The following is a 27,920-nucleotide window of genomic DNA, read 5'->3' on the forward strand; positions in this document are numbered from 1 at the left end:
GGTGGAGGGTGCCCATGGTGGCTGGGGGTGGGTGGGAGACATGAGTGGGGGCCTGGTGGAGGCTGCCCCTGGATGCTGGGGGGTGGGGGGTGGGAGACATGAGTGGGGGCCTGGTGGGGGCTGCCCATGGTTGCTGGCGGGTGGGGGTGGGTGGGAGACATGAGTGGAGGCCTGGTGGAGGCTGCCCATGGTGGCTGGGGGGTGGGGGTGGTGGGAGACATGAGTGGGGGCCTGGTGGGGGCTGCCCATGGTGGCTGGGGGGTGGGGGTGGGTGGGAGACATGGGTGGGGGCCTGGTGGAGGGTGCCCCTGCACTACTGGGGGGTGGGGGTGGTGGGAGACATGCATTGTTGATCAGTAGTGCAAGGTGACATGTGCATTGGCTGGGGGGTATGCCCATGGTGGATGGGTTGCCTGCGGGACATGAGCAGGGGTGCAGGGTAGTCCCCCGTGGTGTGGGCTGCCTGCAGGGGCCGTGGAGGTTGTGGAGCGTACACCTGGGATGACCCACACGGCCAATTCACGTGTAGTACTCCCCAGAACCCCTGAAATACACATATCCTGCTGAAATCGCGTGTGGAACTTCCCGCGCACCCCTGAAATACACGTACCCTGCTGAAATCGCGTGTGGAACTTCCCGCGCACCCCTGGAATACACGTCACCGGCTGAAATCGCGTGTGGAACTTCCCGCGCACCCCTGGAATACACGTACCCTGCTGAAATCGCGTGTGGAACTTCCCGCGCACCCCTGAAATACACGTACCCTGCTTGCACGGGGCCAATCGCGTGTGGAACTTCCCGCGCACCCCTGAAATACACGTACCCTGCTTGCACAGGGCCAATCGCGTGTGGAACTTCCCGCGCACCCCTGAAATACACGTACCCTGCTCGCACTGGGACAATCGCGTGTGGAACTTCCCGCGCACCCCTGAAATACACGTACCCTGATGAAATCGCGTGTGGAACTTCCCGCGCACCCATGGAATACACGTACCCTGCTCGCACTGGCCCATTAGCGTGTGGAACTTCCCGCGCACCCCTGAAATACACGTACCCTGCTGAAATCGCGTGTGGAACTTCCCACGCACCCATGGAATACACGTACCCTGCTCGCACTGGGACAATCGCGTGTGGAACTTCCCATGCACCCCTGAAATACACGTACCCTGATGAAATCGCGTGTGGAACTTCCCGCGCACCCCTGAAATACACGTACCCTGCTTGCACGGGGCCAATCGCGTGTGGAACTTCCCGCGCACCCCTGAAATACACGTTCCCCGCTTGGCGTTTGCTGTTTGCCAGCCCGGTGAACTGGTCCAGGGTTAGCGCAGCCCTTTGCGATGATTTAGCGATTTTGATGGCTTTTCCTTGCGCGAGGGCGTTCTTGGGGGCGTTACTGGCGCTGCTGCAGGGTCGCTGCGATTCTCTGCGCCACGGCTGGTTTGGGAGCCTAAAATCCATGAATACGCTGTGCGCGGAAATCGGTTTTAGCGCACGTGCCTGGCGCCGACAATCGCACGCGGACACTCTGCGCCAGCCGCTTGCGACACTTTTCTGCGAAATTCTATGAATTACCCTGTGAGGCACTACAGCTTCCAGTGGGCACAGCGGTCGTGAAATGCGCTGCCCACACAAAGGGGACAGATTTTATCTCACAAGGAAATCAAGCAGCAGACACAGAAGCCAAGTGTGTGTCGACCAAAGGCGAAGTCATAATGGATATGGAAATAACTGATGTGCAAGAGAGAATGATTGTTGCACTAAGTGAACCTGACAGTTATAGCAACATGGAGAAAACCCAATTAATGGAACTCCAAGGGGAGGCACCACAGGAGGAGATACATCTTTGAAAGTGGCAAGGATGTTCTTTAAACCCTTCCGAGAGCTTGTGGCGACAAGACAGCACTGGTAAACTGGTGATGCCTATAGCTCGATTGAAGATAGCACTGGAAAAGTTGCATTATCCAGCACACATGAGTAAAGAAAATCTAGCAGCGAAGCTTGATGAAGATTGGTTTATACCGAATTTAGCAGAGCATGTTGCATTTTTTATGGTGAACTGTGTAATCTGCCAACAGTTCACGGCTGGGCATACACTAAGAGTAATTAGAGGAGTCATCCCAAAGCCCAATGGTCCTTTTCGGCACTTGCATGTCGATTATGTTGATGTAATTCAAGTATAATAATGGGTACAGGTATCTAATTGTTGTGGTGTGTCCATTCTCTAGATGGATAGAAGCAGGTCCATGTACACACCCAGAATCTACCCGTGCGGCCAAATTTCGGGTACGGGAGGTTTTTCCCAGATGGGAAGTGTGTGAGGTCATGAGATCAGATAATGGGCCTCACTTTGTTAATGCAGTCTTTGAACAGATTAGCTTGTTGCTTGGTATAAAGCACAAGTTATCTTCGGCGTATCATCGTCAAGGTAATGGGATATGCAAGAAGCTCAACATCTTGTTAAAGGAAAGGATAGCCAAGTTGAAACTTACTCTAAAGAAGGGATGGCTACACTGCCTTCCATTGGCACTGTATGCGCTCCGAATCCAGCCAGGTTCTGACCATCACCTTACGCCGCACGAGATCATAACAGGCAGAAGGATGTGCACGCCACTGACACCCCGAGATAGAGCTAGATGTCATGCCTAGCCAACAGGAGAAGTGTTAGGGTCTGAAATGCAAAATTAATTGAATTGCATGACATCTTGGCTTACTGTAATTTCAGAACAGCTGCAGCAAAGACAAAAAGCGTACAGGGCATTACAGAACACAGAAGGAGATATTACAACAGACCCACTTTAAGGTTTATGTCTACCACCAGTTTTCCCTGGGGACACGGTTCTGGTGAGAAACCACACGAGAAAGAAGTGGGACGAGCCAAGGTTCAACGGTCCATTCTTAGTGGAGAACATTACTCCCTCTACAGTCGAGCTAGAAGGAAGAAGAGCTTGGTTATTTCTGGGTGATATCAAGCAATACATCGGAAAAGGTCCCCTGCCTGCACCCCAATGCTTAGACTACAGACAACGGGGAAGAACCACAGCACGTGTAGACGAGATCCATGATGAAGAAAAAGGTCCCATGAGCAGCAAAACAAACAACTTTTGTGCAAGTTGTGGCTTAAATTTTGACATTTCCTCTGAGCAAAAAAGGGGATAGGGACATAAAACACGGACGGACACTCTGTGCATCCTAGTTGCAGGGTGAAGAAGAAAAATTGCACGTATAAGCCACAAAATATTCTGTTGATTTTGAACTTTGGACTGAGGCACACTGAAGCCTTGATAAGAGAAGGATTTTTGATCGAAGACACACAAACTGGAACAAAATACAGTATCAAGACTCTTTCCAAACAGGAGCATTATTTGGACTCACTTATGGTGTCCCACAGCAGTGACATCACTAAAGAACTTTCTAATCATCATCAGAATTTCTGGAGGAGACTGTAAACTTTCTGCCGGGGGACAGATCGAGGAAGTATTGACAGAGAATACACTTTTGCTGGCAGAGAAGCAACATGTCCTCTGGAGTGAAACAGATAAGGAGGACAATCGTTCCAGTACCTGCAACCTACAAGCAGAAACAGCAGAACCCAGAGATAACAATCTTATCCAGAGTGTATTAAACTGTTAGTTTTCTTTCCTTAAATGATAGAGATGGGCACCCTAAGTAGTAATGTCATCCCTCAAGAGGAGAGGCGCTCGTACTGTTCCAGAACTAAGTGCTGTAGACTGACTTTTAGAGGAATTATGTACATATGCATTATATTCATTGTTATTTTCCTGTCACTGACGATTCAAACTGCATTTTTTATTGGTGCACAAAGTGTTCCGATTCCAGTGCACCCACCTAATTATGTATGCATGACACCCACAAAGGCACCCAGACCTTTTATAGTCATTCCAGTCCTTAGAAGGTCTGACAAAGGAGTGAGTGAACTTGAAATGGATGTGATTAGCAATCACACACACACACACACACACACACACATTGAAAAGCTGGAGACAGGGTCGACAGAGTATGAATGAAAAAGGGTTACTGAAAGATACTCACATACAAATGATGAGTTCACATACACCAGTTCTAGTGTCAATAACTGCAGAACCGCAATCCAAAGAATAGGAGAAGGATAGACAAACAACGATGAGAAGTTCTACTTCAAGTGAAGTGAAAAGACAAATGGAGAAAGCTGAACTTTTAAAAAGACAAAAGGAGTTGGAGAATAAACCAACAGTGACAGAATTGATAAGCACCCCTGATGCAGCACTGAAAAGGGCAAGTGCAAGCCCAGCTAAAATCTCATGAGAATAGATGATAGCAGAATCAATATGGCTATTCCTACCCAGGAAAAGACGAGAGGACAAGGAAAGAATTGCCAGACTTTCTTCTACTCAACTGTTACAGATGAAGATGCCTGAACCATGGATTGGGATACCTGAGAATCTTCCAGCAAGAAGAAGCCATACGGATGTGTTCAAGGATGTGGTTATAGCGAACTACAGGAAGACATTAAGAATCAGAAGAAGCATACAAGAAGATGATAATGAACTAAATGACTACCTGGACAGCACAGCACACTTGGGAAATAACATCTGGTACCAACATATGAAAGAAGTTGGACGACGAAATTCAAAGGAGGAATGCTTTGTTTGTTTGCTCCTACCTTACAGCATGGGGAAGTCAAAGATCTTTGTAGCTGTTGAAATAGATGTGCAGATGGCGCACTGTCTATCACACGTAGCAATGTGCAAGACCAGAAGCCAGTTCATGGGAAGTGATGCTTCGCTCAAATGGGCAACTGAAGCAACGGATCCAAATGAGGACGATTATGTCCAAGACATAAAGACAAGAAACAATGGAAAAACAAAACATTTTGTGATCAGATATGAGAAGCCCAGAGTTAAAGGAGCAGAGATCAGAAGAGAAGCAAATCAAAAGCTGAACGTTCAGGGAAACATGCCAGAAGAAGCTCGAAAGTAGAAGAACTGAGGCCAAATGCAAATTTGGGGAACAGTGCTTTCACCAGACAGTTGGGAGAAAGGAGTAGTGATCTGCAGAGCATGCATGGTCTTCGGTCACTACAAGCCCACCATTAACATAGTGCGAAATGGATGCAAGCCATTATGGCCAAAACTTGCTAAACTATTGACATGGGTCGAAGACAGAGGAAGAGCCTTACAGATAGTGCCATTGGAGAGTCTGAAATTCTGCTTCCTGAATAATGGTACAAGAAAAATGGGAGAGAATCAGAATTGTGGCTGAGTCTTTGACGCTCCAGGAATGGTACATGGTACAGCAGTGATCATGGATCATTATTGGGCATGTGGATCCAAAGCATATATCAGGCTGCCAAAGAATTGGGGAGGTATATGCACAATAGTGAATGGCCATGTTCCAGCACTGGTGATTCCAAAAAGTTATCTGAATATTGACAGTTTCCCGAAAGCAGATGCTCACATGAGGAAGAAGAGATCTGTGGAACTGGTGAGCCGAATTAAGAGGGAGAATTACTTTTCTGCTAAATCAGAAGGAGCTTTTCATGCAATGCCGTATGAGCACAGGCTGTTCAGCCTAACCTCATCAGTGTTCACAACAATTTTTATGCCAAGAGTTCAGGTTGGAGCAAATACTAAATGGTTGCAGATAACGAGATGGGAGTTACTGCAGACCATCAACACGACCATAAAAGGATTTAATGCAATCAGGGAAGAACTGAGGGAAATTCAACTAATGACTCTACAGAACAGATATGCCCTTGACATGATCACAGCTATGGATGGAGGTGTTTGTGCAAAAATCGCAGAATCATGTTGCACATTTATACCATCTCAAGACAAAGAAAATTGAACTTTAACAAAGGCCATAGGTATGCTGACGAAAATACAGAATCAGATGATCGATGAAGCTGGCGAAGTTGATGATGACAGCTGGTTTGGATCACTATTTTCTGGGGTTCCACAATGGATGGCAGATGCATTCAAAGCCCTGCTAGTGATGATATTGCTTGGATTCTGTGTTATCAAGAAAATAATTTCTCAGTGCCAGAAAACTGCGAAAAAGGCCATAGGGATGAAGATCATGATTGCTGTCGAACCAGGATGGAAACCCAAGGACCTGACTGATGAAGAAATAAGAGACTTTGTGAAGGCCAGCATTTATGCGCCAGAAGGAACAAAGTTTCGATATCCAAGGAAACATAGAAATTATGTGCGAAAAAAGATCTATTGCAGTTCAAGTAGACAATGTCAACTAATGACATGGAACAAAGATGGGAACAGCAGGAAGCTTGAAGGGACTCATAAAAATATGGACCCCAAAGATATATTTCTTCAAACCTATATGTGTGGATCCAGAAGAAGTAAAAGTGGACCTAGAGGATGAAGCAAAGGTAGATACAAAAGAAGTGAAAGTGGTTGATGAATCGCCCAGAGGGGGGACTGTAGAGGAGGTCCCAAGCACGATTCGCACTCCAAACGATCATTTTGAAGTACCAGGAAAGTTCACGCCAAAATATGTGACGTATGATGGGCAAATAAACCAGCAGAGAGCTGCAGTGGGGCTCTGTCCAGTATTTCTCAGACTGACAGCACCCATTGAAGTATCGACAACTAAGAAAACCTGGACAGTGAGGTACCCATTGAGAAAACCATATCAACAAATGGGACAGAATGATGATTGTCAAAATGCAATACCTGAAGAAGCCAAGAAGATACTAAAAGAAGACGAATGATGACGTCATAAGAATCCGGACTGACTGACTAACATATAGAAGATATGACGACCTGTGAATGATGAAAAGAGACGAAACACCATGGATAAGTGACATCCTGAGTTTAAAGTGAAATAATTGATGTCAAATGTCCGAAACCTATGCCATGAACGTGATGAGGATATTCAGCCAGTTCAAACAAGTATCTATTCAAGGAACCGCAAGAAGCAAGAATTCATGAGGCTTGCTTAAGCTTATTAGTAAGATAGATTGCGGCACGCGCCACCTATACATATCTACGTCAAAAGGAGCACTTTATATAAGTATACTTCCCCTATGCACAAGAGCAGAATCAACCAATGGTTATTAAAGGTCTCAAGAGGAGAGCCTTGCAGCAAGCAAATCAAAAATTAAAGACAGAAAGAAACTCGGACGAAGGCAAGTCGTGCCAAGGAGCCAAGGTTGTATTGGCTGAAATAGCCCAACAGTGGATACTATTTATGAAAAGAAGAACAGAGTATCCTGTTCAGAAAGGTCAAGATAAGCCACAGAAGGCATATGGCTGGCAAAATTAAATCAAATACACAAATTGCATGGAGAATAAGACGATTTCACTGTGTCGAAATCATGTGACCTAGCAAGCAGAAGGGATCAAACTTCCACACCTGCCATGCCCAGACGCCTTAACTTTTCCAGACCAAGAAGCAGTCTCAAGGCCGAAATACACAAGAACTAATTGACACATGACCACTGAAGTGATGATTGATTGTTACAATAATTGGAGGGAGGCTGGAGGTGCAGACGAACTCCCTGCACCTGGCCGACTATCCTGCACGCTGCTAAGCTACTGGAAAAGTATGAGTGGGGTTGATGCCAACCCAATCATGGTAGACCAAGTAATCTAGGGTCCTATAGTAGTAGAACCAATGAGATGTCGTACTTTTAGTGATGTCTAGAGTAGCCATTTGAATGAAGGGCTTAGAAGCCCCACCTGACACTGGTTATCCAATCGCCTCACTTTGTTACCATATACAGATATAGCATCTATATTAAAGTTACCTTCCTAGAACCAATAGAATTGCATGCCAGATTTTAAGCGTTACACATCAGCGATGATGAGTTTTTGGTATAAATAATTTGTTTTTTATTAAATTAATTGGAGTTGAAGCGAGAAGGATGATCGAGCGATTGCTGATATTCCGTTTTTTGTACTTGTCATTAAAAGACTCCCTTTGCCAAATTATCGAGTTGTCATTTTTGATTTGATGCAAAAGTATTAATCTGCATCCCCATCCATCTCACGGGTGCTGCTGCCTCATCTTAAAGTGCTGTTGGGGCACCCCCAGCTCTATGGGCCGGCTGGGGTCCTACTGCACAATAGTTTTATATAGTAGGCCTCAAACAAATTATGAACTGGCTGTACACTTGCTTTGGAAACAAATCTTTGCCTTTGCTGTGTTGAAACAAGCCGCTTTTTGGCACTCACTGATAATGTAGCTTTCCAGCAGCAGACACAGGTGCATGGTTGAAATTTTTTTATTGAGAATCTTAACTTCTGTTTCACATGACATGCAAATGGAAGGCAGGCAAATTCTGCATGAGAGTAATAGACAGCTGTTATGAGGATGTGTTTTCTTTCACCGATGCCCACAGCAACGTTTTCTCGCAGTTTTGGTAATGTCTTCCCAATGGAGGCAGGCGAGCGGGGCACGAGCGGATTGCAATGCTTGCCATGCCACAAATTCTTGGTTTCTAGGCACTTCACTCGTCTGTCGCTTTAGGCGCTTACTTCACTCGTCTAGGGCTTGGCACAGCAGCACAGCAGATTGCTAGGGTGGCATGACCTTGCTTCTCCCAGTGATCGAGTGATTCACTTCAGGTAGGCAGGAGTGTATGGATTGCACGCGCACGTATGTGTCTATAATGTAGGTCAGAATACATTTTCTTCATATAACGTGCTGTGCTAGTTCATAATTACAAAATAATGCCTGTCTAGTCTCCAGCTTTACTATGCTAATCTAATGCAGTTTCTTTTGTGTCTGTTATAACTGTTTCCATACATGAAGGGGCTTAGACCCAAGAGCACATAGCCATCTCTTACTGCTTGCAGCCTATTGTAAACTTCTAGCTAAACACTTGGATTGGTTTGCACTGCACGTTGTCTGTCAGTTGCTGTATTTGTAAGCTCTATTTGTAGCTAATGCGTGCTAGTGTATCTCTAGCCCAAGCGGCATTGTTTGCGGATAGGCTTTTCCTAATAAATTACACATTAACACGTTACTGTACATGTAACTGTTCTACATCCTACCTGATTCATAGGGATGATTACATTCATACGTTGATATTGTACTGTGCTATATTAGAATGGCCGAATTAGGCTCCACTTACCGCCTCTGTCCACTTGCCAATACTCACGAAGCCTCTTTTGGTTGGTTGTAAGAATGACTATCGTCTGTGCATCAGATTCATTCTTCTCCTGTCTCCCCTTGGCACGGTTCAAAGAAGGGGAAGGTAAAAGACATTAGCATTACCTTATGCACGCTAGAATACATCTTAATGTGGTTTACTGCTTAACCCATATGTTTTACTTTTTTGTGATAATGGGCCTCATTACGAGTCCGGCGGTAACCGAGGCGGTAAAACCGCCTGGTTACCCCTGGACTCGTATTACCATTCCGCCTCTGTGACTCCCGGAATTACCAGGGCATTACGACCCTGGTGTCCCGGTAATTCCGGAGACGGAATTCGGTAAATCCCCATTCCCATTGAGTCCCATTGAGTTTCCACGTCTGCCTGCAGGCGGGCGGTGTTAAACCCGCCAGGTCAGACCTGGCGGGAACATCACCTCCCGCCTGCAGGACTCGGGATCGGGCGGTCCGGAATTAACAGTGGCAGCGGGTTTACCGCCACTGGTATTTTCGGACCGCCCGACCTGCAATGAGGCCCAATGTGCCCTAATTGTTGTTGGTTTTTTGTAAAGCACTTATACACAAGTGAAGTGCTTCAAAGCGCTTCAAGGTGGGTGGGAAACATAGGAAATACAGTTGTCATTCTTAGGCCTTGAAGATTCTGAATGTTCTAACAAAAATAACTACCATACTAGGCTAGAGGTATTTCTACTAGTGTAAGTGTGTGACAGAGAGTAGGGAGAGAAGGGGCATGGGGGAGAGGGAAAAGGACATACAGAACCATAAACTACCGTACTAGGCCTGGCGACATTTCAGATTGATTGGTGGTTGGTCATCTAATGTGCCTATGCATGAGTATTTCAGGCACAACCAAGCTGGGGAGGGGAGACAGAGGGAGGACAGGGCAGACGCACTTGCTAGACGTAGTACATTTCAAGGCCGTGCAAGCGCGCAGACAGGGAGTGCGAGGGAGGGGGCGTACAAGTGCTACCTGGCCAGCAGGGCCTTGGTTAAGTGCAGAGTGGTTGCCCCTCTCATGTAACGTATTTCGAGTGCAGTAGTGCCAAACAGAGTGAAGAAACCCGTAGGAAAGTGCAGGACTGGTGGAGGAGCCTGGGACTTGTGAGACTCTGGAGGTGCACCAGGCGACCCGTCAGCAAAATGAGCAAGTTGGGAAGAGAAAGAAAGAGGGAAGCAGGAAAGAAGCTAAAGGAGGTTAGCAGGGGAGAGGGAAAGAGAAAGAGGATGAGAAGAGGAAGGTCTTGAGGAGTTTCCGGGAACTTAAGGAGGTCCAGCTCCAGATGGAGAGTGGCAGGGAGGCTGTTCCAGAGGGAGGCACCTGCAGAGGATAAGGATCACTCCCAAATCTCTGTTTGGAAAAATCACTCACCCGCAAAGAGTTGGAGGAGGCCGACCGGAGGGTTCTAGCAGGAGAGTATTTAGGAAGAGCGTGTTGGAGATTATAAGGGCCCCGGCCTCAGAAAGACTTGTGGACTATGCAGAGAGACTTGAACATGATCATTGCAGCCACGGGAAGCCAGTGGAAGGATTTCAGCATCAGAGAGATGCGGTCCATGTGCTTGAGGCCAAGGATAACTCTTGCGGTTCTGTTCTGGATAGGTTGAAGAGGTCGGAGAGCAGAAATAGGAAGACTGAGAAAGAGACTGTTTCAGTAGTCTAGTCTGGAGATGGTGAGCCTCTGGGGGAAGGTGAGAAAGGGTAGAATTCCTATGAGGAGGTGCAGCTGGTAGTGGGACTTTTTGGACATGCCCAAAATGTGTGAAGAGAAGAATAGAGTCGAAGATGACCCCCAGATTTATTGCCTCACTGGTGGATGAGGGCACAGGGCCCAGGGAGGCTGGCCTGAGTGAAAGTGGGAAAGCAGGAGCAGAGGTCCCAATGAGGACAATCTCTGTCTTACTGGCATTAAGGCAGAGATCATTAGCAGCACAACAGGACTGAATTGCGAACAGACAGCCAGGAATGATGGCAGAGGAGGAAGAGGACGAAGGTAGTAAGTTGTGTGTCATCTGCTTAACGTTGAAAGATGGAGGTGCAGGCAGAGATCTTGTGGACCAAAGGGGCTATGTAGACATTGAAAAACCAGGGGGATAGATTAGATCCCTGGGGGACACCACAAGTAGAGAGAGTAATAGCAGAGAGAAAGGACCGAAGTTCCACTTGGGAAGGACGATCAGAGAGAAAGGACGCCAGTCACGTCAGGGCCTGAACTGTGATGCCCAGGGTATCACGAAGATGGGAGAGGAGGATGTCGTGGTTTACCATATCGAAGGCAGAGGAGAGGTCAAGAAATAAGAGACTTATCTGTAGCAATCTGTTACAGATTGCTACAGAGGAAATAAGGGTTTTCAAAATCGCACAGTCAATATGTTCACTCAATTGTGCTTTGCAAATTATTCTGCCCCATACATGTTTCTGTTTTAGAAAAGGTGGATGTGTCATCTGAAGCACCGGCTTTCTACAGAATAATTTGTTATTGCATTTAGAAAAGTTTCAACTTCACACGTTGCTGTGTGTCATAATATCAAAAGGTATGTTACACCTGACATTTCCTTCCCTATTCATTTAGAGAATTGCTTGTACACCCTAGGGTATATGTAAATTGAACTTTCCTTTATTTTGTTACTGAGAAAGTGGGATAAAAAATGGAAAAATATTTATATAGCTCTACAGGTTTTTATGGATTTAGAAGCTATATATTATCATGTTTTGTTGCAAAGGCGTTTTATTAACTCTGTCATATACAGGCCCAATGAGGTTGGCTAATGCTTGTGAACTCTTGTACCCAAGAGCCCTTTAAAACGAAGTAGCAATACTCAAAGGTGGATGGGGATCCAGAAATTACTCATACATCAATAACAAAAACGACTCAGGGAGTTGGCAAAGTGTGTTTCTGTTTTATCAATTATCTAAAAAAGGGAGTACAATCAGCATCATCCGGCGCTGCACAGCTCAATCCTGACACATTTCAGAAAAAACTGCTCTTTTATATCCAAACTGCATCATTACTGACGTCACACTATGTGGAAAACTACAAAACCTATGAATAATGGTGATTGGCACTCACTGAACATCTACGTATACATTCTATATAGCTGGAGGTTATAATTGGGTACCTAAGTCGGGTGGGCATCTAAGCCCATCCCAAATAACTGGTCATCATCATCGTCACTAAATACACGACGATCAATTGGTTCTACAAACTATATGGCTCATTATTACATGACCCTCTATGATTGGTTTGGCTCTCTTGAATCCTTCTGGAATATTTTTCACGCTAGCAGCACGCAGGCTACCATCCCAGGTGCATGGAGGCTCGGCATGATCATGCCTCCCCACCAATTGGCCCACCATCTATCAACACTCCTACAGTCCGTCAGACAATTAAGCTTTGATCTTGGCCTTGTAGATGTTGCGTTCGTCTGGGAAATAAAGGGAATGTAGCTTCTCTCTGTCCTCTTGGTTTTGGTACAATTTGACCCAAGCTTTTTCGATCTCACTCATGTGACTTGGAGACCACTCTTTTGAGCTTTTTGCAGCATTTAATCCTATTAAATGATGAACTCTTTACGCCTTCAATATTTTTTCATATTGCTTCAAACAAGAGCATGTTCTTTTCTCACGTTCATTGTAACTTTTTGAAAGGCATCCATTTCACTGTGGCCTTGTTTACTTGGTGCTGGGCCAACCCAACCTTTGTTGAAACTCGCCTTGCCATCAGTAATTTCCAACTGTGCCACACATTTGAAAGTTCTTTTTCTAGTCCATGGATTTCAAGAGCCCGCTAAAGTGCATTGTGGAACATCCAGGTTCTATGCATTCCTATATATATATATGCACATTGGCGCATCGCCGCAATCTAATTCACTACATAGCCAGCCTTTAAGAATTATTTTTTCCCTACTTGCATTTCTGCAACTGTACATGTGTAAACTGATTTACATAATCTTCAGCGTTTCTGTAGCATGAGCATTTTCATCTCGAGCCCGAAATGTTGCTCATCTTTGCCATCTTCTCTTCAATTCTTATAGAATGCTTGCGTTTCTGTTCCTCATTCGTCTTCTAGATGCATCAGCTCCTACTTCCTATGATGTCATAAAGCTCCTCTTCTTGTTCAAGTGCACATTTCTTCTGGTACCTCGTCCAAAAGAACACTATGCCTTTGTGCATTTATATAGGGTTTTCTCAATGGATACTTTGTCTCAAAGGTTCTCTGTGGTATTGGGATTCTTACTGGAATTGTACATGTCATCATCTCTGGTTCCGACATATAGGCAACATGGGGCGGAGCTTTGAGCGAGGATGTCTGGCTTAACCTCTACAATGGCTTGGCCTTTGCACTGAAGAGACAGTTAATAGCCTGCCAGGGTTTTTGTTTAACAAAATAAATGCCATTTTCAAAATTGCTTTTCACACTTGCATGTTTGTGGTGTCAGGTTTTTGTATATGTGACAGCTTTGCCTATACATGTTTCAGTGAATAAGTGCTCTTGGTCCTGTGTGCGTTGTCACATTCAAGTTCATACTACTTCAAAGGAACATATACCATTATATCTCTATACTTGACAAGCTTTTCTAACTCAATGACTCCCTCAGAGACATCAACCAAATGAGGTTCTCTACTAGCCTTAGTCTCTGAATTACGAATAATCCTAGCAAGACATGACCAGTCGCCAGTGAAATCTGTATTGAAACAGGATCTCAAGACTGTATCCCATTGCAGAAATATAAAGGATGGGTTTCCCCTACTTCGCTGGCAGAGGGGAAGCAACTAACAATAATAAACAGGGGTCAAGCCAGCGGATATAAAATTAAGTTCACTCAGAAGGGCATAGTCCCACCAAAAGACTCCGCAGATCACCTTACATAAAACAGAAAAAAATATAAAAATGCTGAATTTATTTGAATTAAATCTTTTAAAATGAGTATTAAATAGTTTAAAGCTCATGTACAATGTACAAAAATGTAACATACAACTGTGTAATGAGAATAAAGTGCAATGTGATAAAGTGCTAGTTTCAAGTATTGGCTGCTCCAAGGAATAACAAGTCACAGAGAAAGAAATCACAGTAATCCTAAATATAGATGTGCAGGCGCCAGTGCGGTTGACCCAAACGAGAGAAGGGAATCTCTCGGATGGGGAAACCCAGGTCAACTGAACAAATCTAAACTGGAAAACCAATTCATGTACAAATAGAATTAAACCATAACAATAACAGGAGAAAAGAATTCAATTGAGGCAGGCCAATTATATAACAAACATGAAACTGTAAAAAATCATAATAAAAAAAATTAACCAAAAAAATATATGAGTATCCCATTGCAGACCACAAAACAGACAATTATTGGACCACTCATTCTAAATCCCATTACCAGATTCTCAAGCGCAAAAGCACATTGACTCAATTCACTTGGCTTCTATAATGCAAGGCTATAACACTTCACTCGGAATTACTAATAGTGCTTTCTAGCAACAAGTAAACCTAAGAACTATGTTCTCTATACAACATCCACCTTAGCCTCTGCTTTCATTTGTTCCCTCTTGTTCGTATCTCTTGTGTGTGTTGCATAACGTGCTTCTGCTTGGCACAGTCTTATCCACCAATGGATGGCATTACACAGAACAATACTTATAGCTGAGGTGAGCACTTACCTGCTTGTGCTACTCAATAGGCGATCTATCATTCTGCCTGAATTGTGCTGTGTAGCATAACAACAGATGTCTGTTTAAGCAGGTTTTATTCAGTTACACATGTTTATGGACCATCAGAGTGGTTGTCTTTACATCAATTCCAAGGCTTATATGTTGTTGTTGTGGTCTCTAGAGTTGCTTTGAAATGGTGCATATCTTGTGGATGTGTCCTTTTGCACTGCAATGCATGTGTGCAGGCAGGCTTTTTGCACGCAGGTTGTGGAAGGTAATATACTCATGCTTGAATATCTGCTTAGCATAGCTGCCCTATGTCTTGCTATGTTTTAGCTATGTTATGGCTGGCTATTTGCAAGAGTTTACACCACTGTCTTGCTTGGATGTAAGCATGCTGTCCTTTAATGGCATTTGATACAGCATTGCTCTGCTTCACAGATTGTCGATTCATATGTAATGGACTGAGTGAACCCATTTCAGATCTTTAGGGTTCTGGATCATGGCTCTACAACCAGTGATAGATTGGCCTAGCCTGTACCAGGGAATTGGGTTCGATGTTCTGGGTTCTATATTGATGGTTCTAGTCTGAGTCTATTGTCTACATCATAGGTGCATTTTATCAGCCTTTCACTTTCGTTTCTGACGATTAATTTTTCCTGAATCACCTTACAGTAAAGCTGCGTAGCTTTACTGAGTACCTCATATACATGTTATATTTCCCAGCCTTACATGTATATTGTGCAGCTTAATTTGATTAGGAGTGCCTTGTATTTTGTGCTTCCCTGCTATGTTGTGTTGATCGAGCTAAGCGTTTGTCGCGAAGCTTGCACTGTTAACCTGTCTCACAGCTTGCACTCAAAACAGAAGGGGGACCCTGCCTGCCTCCCACAGCATTAGAAGACAAGAAGAAGAAAGCGGCAGCCCACCCTTAACACAAGAATTCTCCCTCTTCACCAGAGCGCACTTTCCCAGGATGCGCAATCGTGCATAGACATCCATGCAACGTTACGAAGCACCACTTCCGCCCCAGTGAGCAGAGGAAAATGTCTCTGTGCAACAGTAGACGGAAACCCCAAGACTAGGACCGGCCACCCTGAACACCAATGTCCTAACCATGCTGGCGCCCTAATCGTGAATATCACAAGTGCCCCAGTTAAACACTCACTTCTTGCTCAAAGTCCCATCTAGTCCTCTGGGACTGACACCAGGCTTTGATGAGCATGCAATTGAGAAGCCCTGCCAGAAACAATACAGACCCAAACTAACCAGCAAATCAACACTATCCCAGTCAAAATAATTGCAGCGGTAGTAGGGCTGTGGGATGCAATTCACACCTTACATCCTTATGTGACCTTTAGCACCCTCCATGGCCGAAAGAACCATCTTCTGCAGAACACCACCACCGAAGCTCACACAGCTCCACCTTGCACCTTAATAACCTTGCTGCACCGAATGAGAACATAGTTGCCTGCCATACTGAGAACTCCAACTCACCCTTCATTAATTGGCAGAACCCAACTGCAGCTTATTACCCTACCAACCCAACAACTGATAACTACCGTGCTAGACCGCAGAGAAAACTGGGCAAACCAACTCTCCATCACCTCTGACCGGAACACCTACTGCTAAAGAAACCCCGTCGACATGCCTGCCTCTCCATCCACTCTCCAAATTGCTTAACATTTTTCTCTTCTTCCTTTCAAGGTACGGTGCACTGTACCCATTTGAGTATTATGAAGAAAATACGTGGCCTTGCACCTGCAACCTTGCCACTGGTAAACGCATGCTCTCCCCATTCATTTAGTGGGTCTCTCTGCCCTCAGCCCCACCGGCCTGTAGAAATAGGAAGATTCATAGCGACTGTTAGGGAGAATTCTCTGTTTAGGCTGAATTTCCTAACCTATTGAGTCCCCCAGCAGCTTTGCTGGATTTTTGGGATTTATTTTTTTTCTCCTGCCAAGAGTGAGACTCTTTTACCCTCACTCTTGGACATGATTTGGGTGTGTTTCTTTGACTCTAGATGTGTTTAATGGGCTATGGGGTCTTTTACTCCATGGGGCTTCATGTGTTTTTGTGATGTGTGTTACACAGCACCCCCAGTGCAGTAACACAGGGGTGTCATAGTGACTCCCCAGTATAGACTCCATACCCTGGGACTGACTACTGTCTCCCAGGGTCTGTAAAGTCACCATTGACTTTATTAGTCTTAAATTCTGAACAGAACCAGTACAAACCATCATATTGTGGACGTACTGGCTGGGGCAATTCGATTGCCCTGGGGTCTGTTAGTTGAGGGGGCACGTCTCCGTCCCCCCTGATCGAGTTTTGGCTGGTGGCAGTGGATACTACTTTTTATATTCAACCGCAAATATTTCTCTATGGGATTTTCCCATTGTTCGAGGCTACTATTTTTATTTATTTAATTACGATAGCCTCGAACATACCGCCGGTTTATTTAATTAATATGAATTCTCCGGATGGTATTTTTTGCCAAAACTCGGTTCTAAAATGGCGTTTGTGTTCTCTTCTGTGACTCCAAGTCGAGCCCTTTGTTCCACTTTTTGGCTGGCTTCTCCACAGAAGCCCTCCAAAGTGGTGCCACTCTGTCTGGGGTACTTAGAAGGGGTGGAGGGGGATTTAGGCACCCTGGACTAAGTTGCCTAGGCAGCTCAAGTCGCACTCCATCCTGATTGGCCCAAGTGGTGAGCCGGCCGGCTCACCACTTAGCATGTTTGAGTGACAGCTAGGCTGAGTGAATGGGGGTTTTCTGCATAAAAGCAGGGCTTTGGGGACTGGAACTTCAGAAGTCGCCACAGGACCTAAGAATCCGACGAGGGAGAAGCTGAGCCGACCTGCCATGAGGACACCACCAGTGGTGCCCTGCTGGACCGTCTCACCACTTTTCCCAACGACAGAGGAGATCTCCCGCCGGAGAGACTTCTTCCTTTGACTGGTGGGGATAACCAGTTTCACCGTCTTTTCGCCTTCCCGATGTATCTCGTGGCCGCATTGCCTGTGCCAAGCACCCCGGCAACCGGGATACCACGTTTTACCACGACCGCGAATTAAAGGTTAATACCTTTAACCGGAAAACTCTGCGGCTGGTTTCTTCCCTGGCAGTGCAACGACCTTCATCTTTCCTCCAAGTCGAGATCTTCTCTTCCCCTGGACGACGACGAGACTTGCACCCGCTGCCAGGAACAACTGCCACCGCTGGAGGATCCTTCCCACTTAAGGTACCGTGTCCTGCCCGGCTTCCCTTGCCACCGACTGTACGGGGTAGATTTAGCCCCCGGCTTTCGAACCTGGGTTAGCCTGGGACACCCTGGCTAAACTTTTCTGAGTGTCTCTAAACTCTTTTCGAACTCTCTGCAAGACTTTCTAAGCCTAGTGTAACTGTGTGATCTTGGGCGCATGTGTGTTCTGCTCTCTCCAAGAGTGGGCCCAGCCTATGGACTTTGGCTCACAAGTGACTTTTGCTCTTCTGCCTTGCCTTGCTAATAGTGTTCCTAAAGCTTAGAGTGGTGTACCTTCCCATATTCTGTCTTTTTCCCTCCCTTCTTCATGAACTTGTTGGAGTGCCATCTATAGTTAAGCGCTCACCTCTGTATGAAAATAAGTGGTGTTAACTAAGACTTATCTGATAAGGAATAAGGGTTGTATGTCATATAATAGTAACTGTGTTTAGAGTGTTTTACGATAAGAGTGCTGGAGTGTTTCAAACAGTGTGTTTTAAAATAAATAATTATATACTTTGATACCAAAGCTCTGGTCAGTGTTTGCTTGTATTGTTGTATCTGAGTGCCTATTGTGTATACTTTGCATACTGCCTAACTCTTCTTGAGGGAAGTCTGACTGCTCAGCCACAGCTACCAGGTAAATCTGGTTGGTACAGACTGCTACCAAGTGGGTTTACTGCTAACTCCTGTAGTCCTAAATCTTTTGCAGTGTTCCCAAAGGGAACTGCACAGGTTTCTACCTAACAGCGACCGACAAGGAAGAACACTCACACTGTATTCACCCTCATCCTCTGAATAATTGTAGGCGACCGAATACCAGCAACACATGCTCAATCTTACTTTACCAGCCTCCACCTAAGGAAGGGGGTAGGAGACACATAAAATCTGTGGGGGACATGTGACACCATGAGGACTTTGCTACAGACACAAACCACAGAGTAAAATCTGCCCCTTTATCTATAGTGAGTGATGATCATGCACATCTGTTCAAAATACCAAATATTTTTTGCGGCGTTCGGTACTCATTACAAATTGTGTTGCTATTGTTTGTATGTCAACTAGATCCATTATATCTTTGTGTATATTACACACACAAACATGATTGAGTCTTTTCTGAGTCATAGTTGTATGCAGCCACGTTTTCAGTCATCGCAAAGCACTAAAGCTCCTCTCAGCCTCACAGGAAGATACTGGAACAGTTAGGATGATCCACAGTAGCTTCTCCACCTGTGCAAATAAAGCTCCTTCTGTGGGAGGCATCCTTTAATGTCTACCAATTCTGAGATGGAAGAATACTTATGGACACTTCATAATGTTGCTAACCGTGCAGAGAGAAAGAAATATTCGATTTCTGGGTACTTAACAATATTCTCAGCACTTCTGCCTGTTAGAAGCAGCTGTGCCACATGAGATGGTGTAATGCCTACTGCAGTACTGCACGACATTATTTTACATATTCTACTCAATTGACTTTAGTACACATTGTTGAAAAACGATTAAGAGTGTTAAATTCGATTTGTACCTCCTCTAGTACGCGGGTACGGCATTCTTAGTTTAACATACAGACCCAGAGCATGACCCTGGATTGGAAACTCGGTTTCTGCCAGTCCAAAATCACCCCAGATTACTTCCATAGGGGTGCCCTTGGGTAATCCGAACAAAAGTCTCCAGCACTTTCACTGAATTTGTTTAGTGTCAAAAAGGCCTCTTAAGGCCCACACTGCAGAACCACATAGTATCGTATGCGTTATTTTAGAATCGTATATGCTATTATGGCTGGCCTTAAATTATAGCCGCAGTATGTAATATAATAGAAATGGCTAGCGTGCATGTACTGGATAGATTTTTCAGAGGAATTTTGCCCAATGCAATTTGTACATAGGGCTTAGTGCCACCTCGCAGCCCCTCCATGGCACTGTACAGGGGTTTCTTGGAAGAGTTTCAATACATTAAAAGCAGAAAAACCAGCTTTATAGGGACAGAAGAACATTTTTCTAATGCTCTTTTCATGGCTCTATAGAAAATCTTTCAGACTGGCTGCTATTAATTGTATTAGACAGCATGGCATTGGATGCTGTGTGTTTAATGGAACTGTGCATCACTTGCAGTAAAGCAAATAAACTGTCAATGGGACAGTATCGACAACTCTCTCAACACGACTGGTACAGTTTTAATAAGACGGTGTGGCACTCCACATCGAGTATAGCCTTTGCTGCTAAACTTTGCAATTGCACCTTCACAGCACATGTGGGCGGCTGTTTTTTCAATGCTGTAGCACTTGCCTTGAGTCTCAGAAGTGAGCTTGTGATGGAAGTGCAAAAACTCTGAACTTCCTTTTCAACAGGTGTGATTCATACATGCCACACCACGCAGTCCCCTTATTACAAAGACTAAAACCAGAACTATTTAGTATTATGCAGCATAAGGCTAAAGTTTCGTTTTTAACCTTGCAGGGTTGCATTAAGAATGAGTGATATATGTTTTGCCCACTATGCTAGATAAAGATTCTGGGCTTATTTTAATTTTGTGTGATCTGTCTGCCTATGCTTTTGAGCACAGAACATAAGGAGTAATGATGTATGGCTGTTAAGCTTGTACCTCCTACAGATGTCCCATTCCTGTAACACACAGTGTAGCACTGAGCTGTACAACTTAAGGGAACGACACAAAAGAAGCAATTATAGTGCACTACCTTCAGGGCTAGACATTTCAAGTTACAAGCTATTAGCCAGGCATTAATAGTCACTCGCCCCCCAATTCTTCACATGCACAGCACTCCATTTCTTACTCACCAGGAGTCCATTATCACTAGTCAATGGCTACTGAAAATGTTGAGGCCTGCTAACATATTTGTTGACTGACAATCATATACGTGTAAGAATAAGACCTTATCCAATGGTGTGATTTGTTTCTTATTTCAGCCAGAACAACGAAACATTTGATAGTTTCCTGGTACCAACAAGAGCAATGGTCTATCGAACATTTCCTCAAGCAGACTTCCTGACACACATGCTGCCGACAAAAGCGTTCACTTATTAGCTACACTCGCACCCTGATTGCTAGCAAACGCTATTTGTTTGGCCAGGTGATGCCAGCACACCTCACTCTGAAGATTATTCCACCGAAGCTGATGCCAGGCAATTACATTCATTGCCAAGTGCCCACATCCGTAGCCAGGTATTCCACTAATTCACATCATCTATCAGGCATGCCAATGAAATATAAGCGGCTTTAGATATTGCACTCATATGCTGAAGTAAGCAAATCATATTCCAGTTAGTGCCATCAAATGCCAGCTTCTCAGATAATATAGCAGGTATCATCATCAAATGATCAGTGTGTGCTCAGCATTTCCATTAAAGGGTAAGTATTTGCTCCACATGCCAACCATTGCCAGCAGATACTCAGGCGCTCACACCACACACACGGTATTGCCAAATGCTAGGTGCTCTTATCCTATCCCAAATACTCACATCCAACCACTAGTTTGCTGCAATAAATTACAATTTGCCATTTGTGTTTACGGGCCAATTTTTTGGTGCATGGTCCTTATCTGCCACAGTCCTATCCAAGGAGAGATAGGGAAATAAATCTGCTTTACACATGAAAATGCTCGAGAAGCCAGTGTGGTGCTGTTTGCACCCCTTGTACTCATTTGGTCAATACTTGTCTCTTTTAGCATACCATTAAAGTGCTTTGTAGATGCATTTAATAGGCAATCGCAGCACGGGACATTTGGCTGAGTTGGACACTGGGTGCCCACTGAATGCAGCTTGAACAATTCATGCGTGATCCCACAGAAATAATGCACTGGCAGCCACTGTCCTAACGGTCGGGTCCTGTTCTTGGAACACGCTCCAGCCCTGTGCAGTGTAATACCGAGGTGAAGAGAGAGGGGCCAGGCCCTTGGGAGGGGATGTGTCTTGGGCAGGTCTTTTTTCGGAAGGGGTGGGCGGGGATGTGTATGTGGTGGCCCAGAACCTTGTCCCACTCCCTCCCCTCATCTTTTTGTGGGTTCAGCACTGCATGATGACAGCCATGGAGGACACAGGGATCCTGCTCAGCCCTGACAGACATATAGTGGACAACAACAAAAGTTGCATGACAACATTATTTGAAAAAGTGATTTTCCAAGAACAAAATGAAAACACAGATTGGCCCTAGGCATTTGCACAACACTGCACGGCCCAGTTCTGTCCTCACCTGAAATCTATGTCAACTTGTCAAGCACAAAATCAATGGTAGTTTGGCAGCACCCGACACGCACGCCAGCCTGAGCACATGTTGCTGCCTGTTTGCTCCACTTGCCGCCTCCTCAACACGCGGCAGACTCGGCACTGGTTGCCTCTGCCCCCCCCCCCACTTCCCCAGGCTCTGCTTGCACTGTCTCTAGTGCACTGTGCATCATGTGCGAGCACCGGGGGAGGGAGCAGCAGTCACTCAGGAGCAGAGGGCACCTATGGTTTACTTCCCGGCCCGGGCTGTGTCGTGCCCCTCAAATGCGCACGCAGAAAAGAAATATCTGGGGCCAGATTACAGAAACTTTGCACTGGTGCAAGTGCAAAGTTGCACAGTATTAGCACTAGGACAAAGTTTGCCCTATTGTTTAAAACAAAGGGACATATTAGAAAACTATTGCATCATAACAAGTGCAGTTTGGCATGGTATAAGCACCAGGGCAAAAATTGCCCTAGGGCAAAAAAGATCAATTTTGACTGCATCATTGCAACGGGGCAAAGTTTGCCCTAGTGCTAATACAGAATGGTATTAGCACTAGGGAAAACTTTGGACTGGTAAAAAAAGCATTGAAAATGCATCTTTTTTGCACTATGGCAATTTTTGCCCAGGTGCTTATACCATGCCAAATTGCACTTGTCATGTTGCAATAGTTTTCTAATATGTCCCTGTGCTTTGTAAAAATAGGGCAAACTTTGCCCTTGTGCTAATACCGTGCAATTTGTGCACTTCCACTGGTGTAGTTTCAGTAATCTGACCCCTGGCAGGCAGCGCAGCACTAGCACAGGCGAAAGCTTCACATTTTGGAATGAAAAATAATCCCCTGCTTTTCCCTCGTCTCGCTTCTCATTCTGGGGGGGATAGATGACATTATGAGGGTAATTCATAGAATCCAGCGCACAAGTAGCGCACGCGGCTGGCGCACAGCGTGCGCCTGCGATAGTCTGCGCCAGGCACGTGCGCTAAAACTGATTTCCGCGCACAGCGTATTCATGGATTTCATGCTCCCAAACCAGCCGTGGCGCAGAGAATCGCAGCGAGCCTGCAGCAGCGCCAGTAACGCCCCCAAGAACGCCCTCGCGCAAGGAAAAGCCATCAAAATCGCTAAATCATCGCTAAGGGCTGCGCTAACCCTGGACCACTTCACAGGGCAGGCAAACAAGGAAAGCAAAGCGGGCAATCTTCAAATCAGGAGTATGCGGGAAGTTCTACACGCGACTAGGCAGGGAACGTGAATTACAGGGGTACGCGGGAATTATCACACGCGAACAGCCAGGGAACGCGTATTACAGGGGTACGCGTGAAGTAGAACACGCGATAGGCCAGGGAACGTGTATTACAGGGGTACGCGTGAAGTAGAACACGCGATAGGCCAGGGAACGTGTATTACAGGGGTACGCGGGAATTATCACACGCGAACAGCCAGGGTGCGTGTATTACAGGGGTAGCGGGAAGTTCAACACGCGATTGGCCAGGGTACGTGTATTACAGGGGTACGCGTGAAGTAGAACACGCGATAGGCCAGGGAACGTGTATTACAGGGGTACGCGGGAATTATCACACGCGAACAGCCAGGGTGCGTGTATTACAGGGTAGCGGGAAGTTCAACACGCGATTGGCCAGGGAACGTGTATTACAGGGGTACGCGTGAAGTAGAACACGCGATAGGCCAGGGAACGTGTATCACAGGGGTGCGCGGGAATTATCACACGCGAACAGCCAGGGTGCGTGTATTACAGGGGTAGCGGGAAGTTCAACACGCGATTGGCCAGGGTACGTGTATTACAGGGGTGCGTGGGAATTATCACACGCGAATAGGCTGGGTGGGCCCTCACAGGTGTACCCTGTACACCCTCCACGGCCCCTGCAGGCAGCCCACAAAACAGGGGACTACCCTGCACACCTGATCATGTCCCCCTGCACCCCCATCCACCAGGGGCACCCTCCACCAGGCCCCCACCCATGTCTCCCACCACCCCCACCCCCCAGCAGTGCAGGGGCACCTGCCAGCAGGCCCCCACCCATGTCTCCCACCACCCCCACCCCCCATCCACCAGGGGCACCCTCCACCAGGCCCCCACCCATGTCTCCCACCACCCCCACCCACCAGCACTGTGGGGCACGTGGCCAGCAGGCAGTCAGGCAGCAGCAGATGGCAGGTGGGAGCGTGCTCAGGGCTCTGGGGGACTGTAATTTGGCCTCCTGGCCAGGAGCGTGGTCTTTCGTGTTTGAACGCGTGGACAGCCTGATAGGGAGTGATTTTGCACGTGAAAATCCCACACTCAGCGAATCGCGCGAAAACCCGTCACCAGCATATGTGCGTCTATAGTTACCTGCACGTGCAGTGTCAAAGCGTGTGATTGGTGAAAATGGATCTACACGCAGGAGTGACAAAGCGTGTGATTGGTGAAAATGGATCTACACGCAGGAGTGACAAAGCGTGTGATTGGTGAAAAGTGAGCTACACGCAGGAGTGTCAAAGCTTGTGATTGGTGAAAAAGGATCCACACGCAGAAGTGACAAAGCGTGTGATTGGTGAACATGGGCCAAGCACGTACACGCCGTAAGTGACGCTGTACGTGTGGGCCTGTATATAAGGTAGTGTAGAACACCATTTCCTTGTACGTGCTTTTCGTGGAGAGCGAGTGGGTGAATTCTGTACTTCTTGTCGTTTCACACGCGATTTACTTCACGGCGTTTCCAGTTCGTACTCCCTGTTACCTCTGACAGCTTTTTCTCTTTTTCCTCTTGTACTGGTTTACCTGGGCCTGTTCCCTCAAACAGTGTCCCCTTCTACTGTTGTCCTGTCTCCTCAGACAGCGTACACATCTTCTTTTGGCGGGGGTGTTGCCAACCAAACGCGCTCATTTTTCACGCTCTTTTACCTGGCAGACGGTGAGTCACGCACGTATCTAACTTCTGTGCTTGCCCCGTGTGTAGCCTACCCCTTCAGAGGTCATTCTAGGCTGCGTGTGACACGCATACGTTCATTGTGTTACTGGATGCCACAGCGTAGTGCAGGGTTTTCCATCAGCACACGTGGTCTAGGAGGGGTATTGTGCACGTTCCTTAACTTTTCTGGGGTGCCTGTGCGTTGCGTGACCCGTCATCTTTCCCCAGGGGTGTCATATAGCCTTGCCACTGCACTAGGGTACGAATACCATCTGGTACCCAACCCCTTTGACACCCAATTGCCCAGGACAATTGTGCACACCGACTCCCATACGCACAATAACATCAGTGCCATGGTTGGGAGGCGTGCAAGCCGTAAGGGTGGCAAAGGTGGCCGAGCCACACGTGGTGGCCGTGGAGGATCCACTAGGGGACGTGGTTGTGACTTGCAGGGTGCCCCTGTCCCCCCCAGTCTGGAGGACCAGTCAGGGACACCCATGCCCCCCCCCCCAGTTGAGGGTCATGTGGCTGATACCAACCCTGATCAGCCCTTGTCGGACCAGCCCATTGTGGCACCAGACCTGTCCGAGGGTGATCCCATCGCTGACATCCAGGTCAGCAGGTCCACTGCACGTGCACCGGTGCACATTGGTGTCATCAGGGCACGCGCATCTATGCCAGATAGGTCATCTGCTGGCCCCCGTAGCCAGGGTGTGGCTCCATCCACCCCACCTCTCATACACCCTGCCAAGACTGTGTCGGTCCTAGTTCATGCACCTCAGATCAGGCCTGACCCCATCCCACTACCCCCAATGCCTGCACCTACTCCCATGCTGAGTGTGCAATCCCACACACCCAGTACTGAGTCCACCACGGCTCCTGCCCCTAGTGTCCACAGCGGCGTAGGACACTCTGGATCCCCACCCCCTTCCAAGCGCAAGAGGAAGAGTGCACGTCCGGCACAGGCTGATGCCCCAGGCACGGCTGCACAGTCCGGCCCATCAAGGAAGCCAAGCTTCACAGACGCCGAACTGAATGCACTTGTTCAGTATGTGTCAGATCATGATAGGGAAATGGTCATCGTTGCAGGGTCCAAGACCACACATGCCAGACGCCAGGCACACTGGCAGACCATTGCTGACAGAATAAGTGCCCTTGGAGTAGTGAGGCGCACAGCTAGTGATTGCCAGAAGCGCTGGAATGACCTTAAGCGCAGGGCAAAGGATAAGCTGGCCTCAAGTCATGCCGCAACCTTGGTGACTGGAGGTGGGTCCCCAGCACAGGAAATAGAACTCACACCACACGAGTCCGTAGCTGGATCCTACGTCACCGAGGGACAACTCCAAGGTGTGGGAGATCTCCCTGATTACGAGGCATCATCCGGTGAGTGCACATGCATGTGTGTGTGTGAAGCATTCATGTTGGGTGCCTGTCAAGGGGGTGTGTGGCAGAGTTGATAGTGGCACCCATGTGCCTCATCCAGTATGTTCAGTGCAACACCATCTGCCCACAGCACTATCCCAACTGGCAACAGTGCACATATGGCCCTACACCATGGAAGTTGCCCTTGAATTGTCATTTTGTCACTACATTGTTGCTCATACTCCCCTGTCTATTCATCTGATGTCTTACATACCATTCCTATACTTTCCCCCAGCCAATCAAGTTTCATCTTCACATGCCTGACATGCAATGATACCACATGCTAATGCGTCCTCTGTATATAAATGCCAACCAACATGCTGTCATACTGTGGATGTTGCCTTGACATCCACCTCCTACCTGTGTGCTTTGGTACCGTCTGGTTTCGAGCCCCATTCCCTCACACTCCATGCTGCTCTTCATGGTCTATCTTCCCTGACTTCTACAGTTCAGACCATCGTGCCCTACTCACGACACCTGCTTGCTAACAGTCAAATGAGGGCACCCTGCCCTCCAATGCGACCCACCCTATTGCTGACAAGTGCATCTGAGCCTACTCAAAGCCAACTCTCACTGACATCTGCTCATACATGCCTTTGCCTGTCCCATAGACCCTTCACATGGTCCCTGTCCTCTCTCCTTGCTCCTCTTCCACCATCAATGGTGGGACCCGTTGGGGTGTACTCCTGGCCTCCTTCCAATCCTCAGAGGCCACAATTGATGTGCATGGTAATGGGAGCATCTCAGTCCAAGGCCCTTAGGCCAACCTCATTCTCCTTGAGAAATGCTACCCACATCTCATCAACTTCCTTTCCTCTCCTGCTGTCCCCCCTCCTCTCTCCTCATCAATCCTGCACTGCCTCCCTGCACCCTCCCATGATCCTTCTCCGCCTCCCACTCCAACTCCTACACATGCTGCACCTCTGATCTCTAGCACTCCCCGTAAGTCCTCCAAGGCTGTCAACCTCCTCCACAATTACACTCCTTTCACTGCGGCTGCATCAGGCATTCCTCCGATATCTGTCACTTACATGAGGTTATGCACCTTGACATCCTTGGTCTCATGGAAACATGTCTGACGGCCAGCTCTGTCTGCATCCTTCACACACTCCTACCTGATGTTCAGGAGACCCTCTCCTTGGCCCGCCACTACTGTGCAGGGGGGGTGTGCCCTTGGCTTCCCTGAGGGTATTCCTGCCACTGTCACTCCTACTTAGACCTACTCCACTCTGGAATGGCTTGTGTGACGTCTCTCTCTACCACACCTTGACATTCACAAACTGTGCGTACTGTGTCTGGGAAAACTGGTCAAATGTACTACTTCCTTTCTGAGTGTCCTCACCTCTC

General features: G+C 46.8%; 1 long non-coding RNA gene across 3 annotated transcripts in view; it reads right to left on the reverse strand.

Annotated features, from left to right (window-relative positions):
- Positions 1-27,920, reverse strand: part of LOC138504724 (uncharacterized) — a 198,180-nt gene that overhangs the window by 132,412 nt on the left and 37,848 nt on the right. For 2 of the 3 annotated variants that reach the window (XR_011279926.1, XR_011279928.1), the window contains exon 3: positions 9,098-9,194. The exons of the other annotated variant lie outside the window; for it this stretch is intronic. This is a non-coding gene — a long non-coding RNA (uncharacterized lncRNA). The remainder of the gene's footprint in view (positions 1-9,097; positions 9,195-27,920) is intronic. 3 annotated transcript variants of the gene reach the window in all.

Source organism: Ambystoma mexicanum, chromosome 11, assembly GCF_040938575.1.
Source record: "Ambystoma mexicanum isolate Mex_15411 chromosome 11, UKY_AmexF1_1, whole genome shotgun sequence".
NCBI lineage: Eukaryota > Metazoa > Chordata > Amphibia > Caudata > Ambystomatidae > Ambystoma > Ambystoma mexicanum.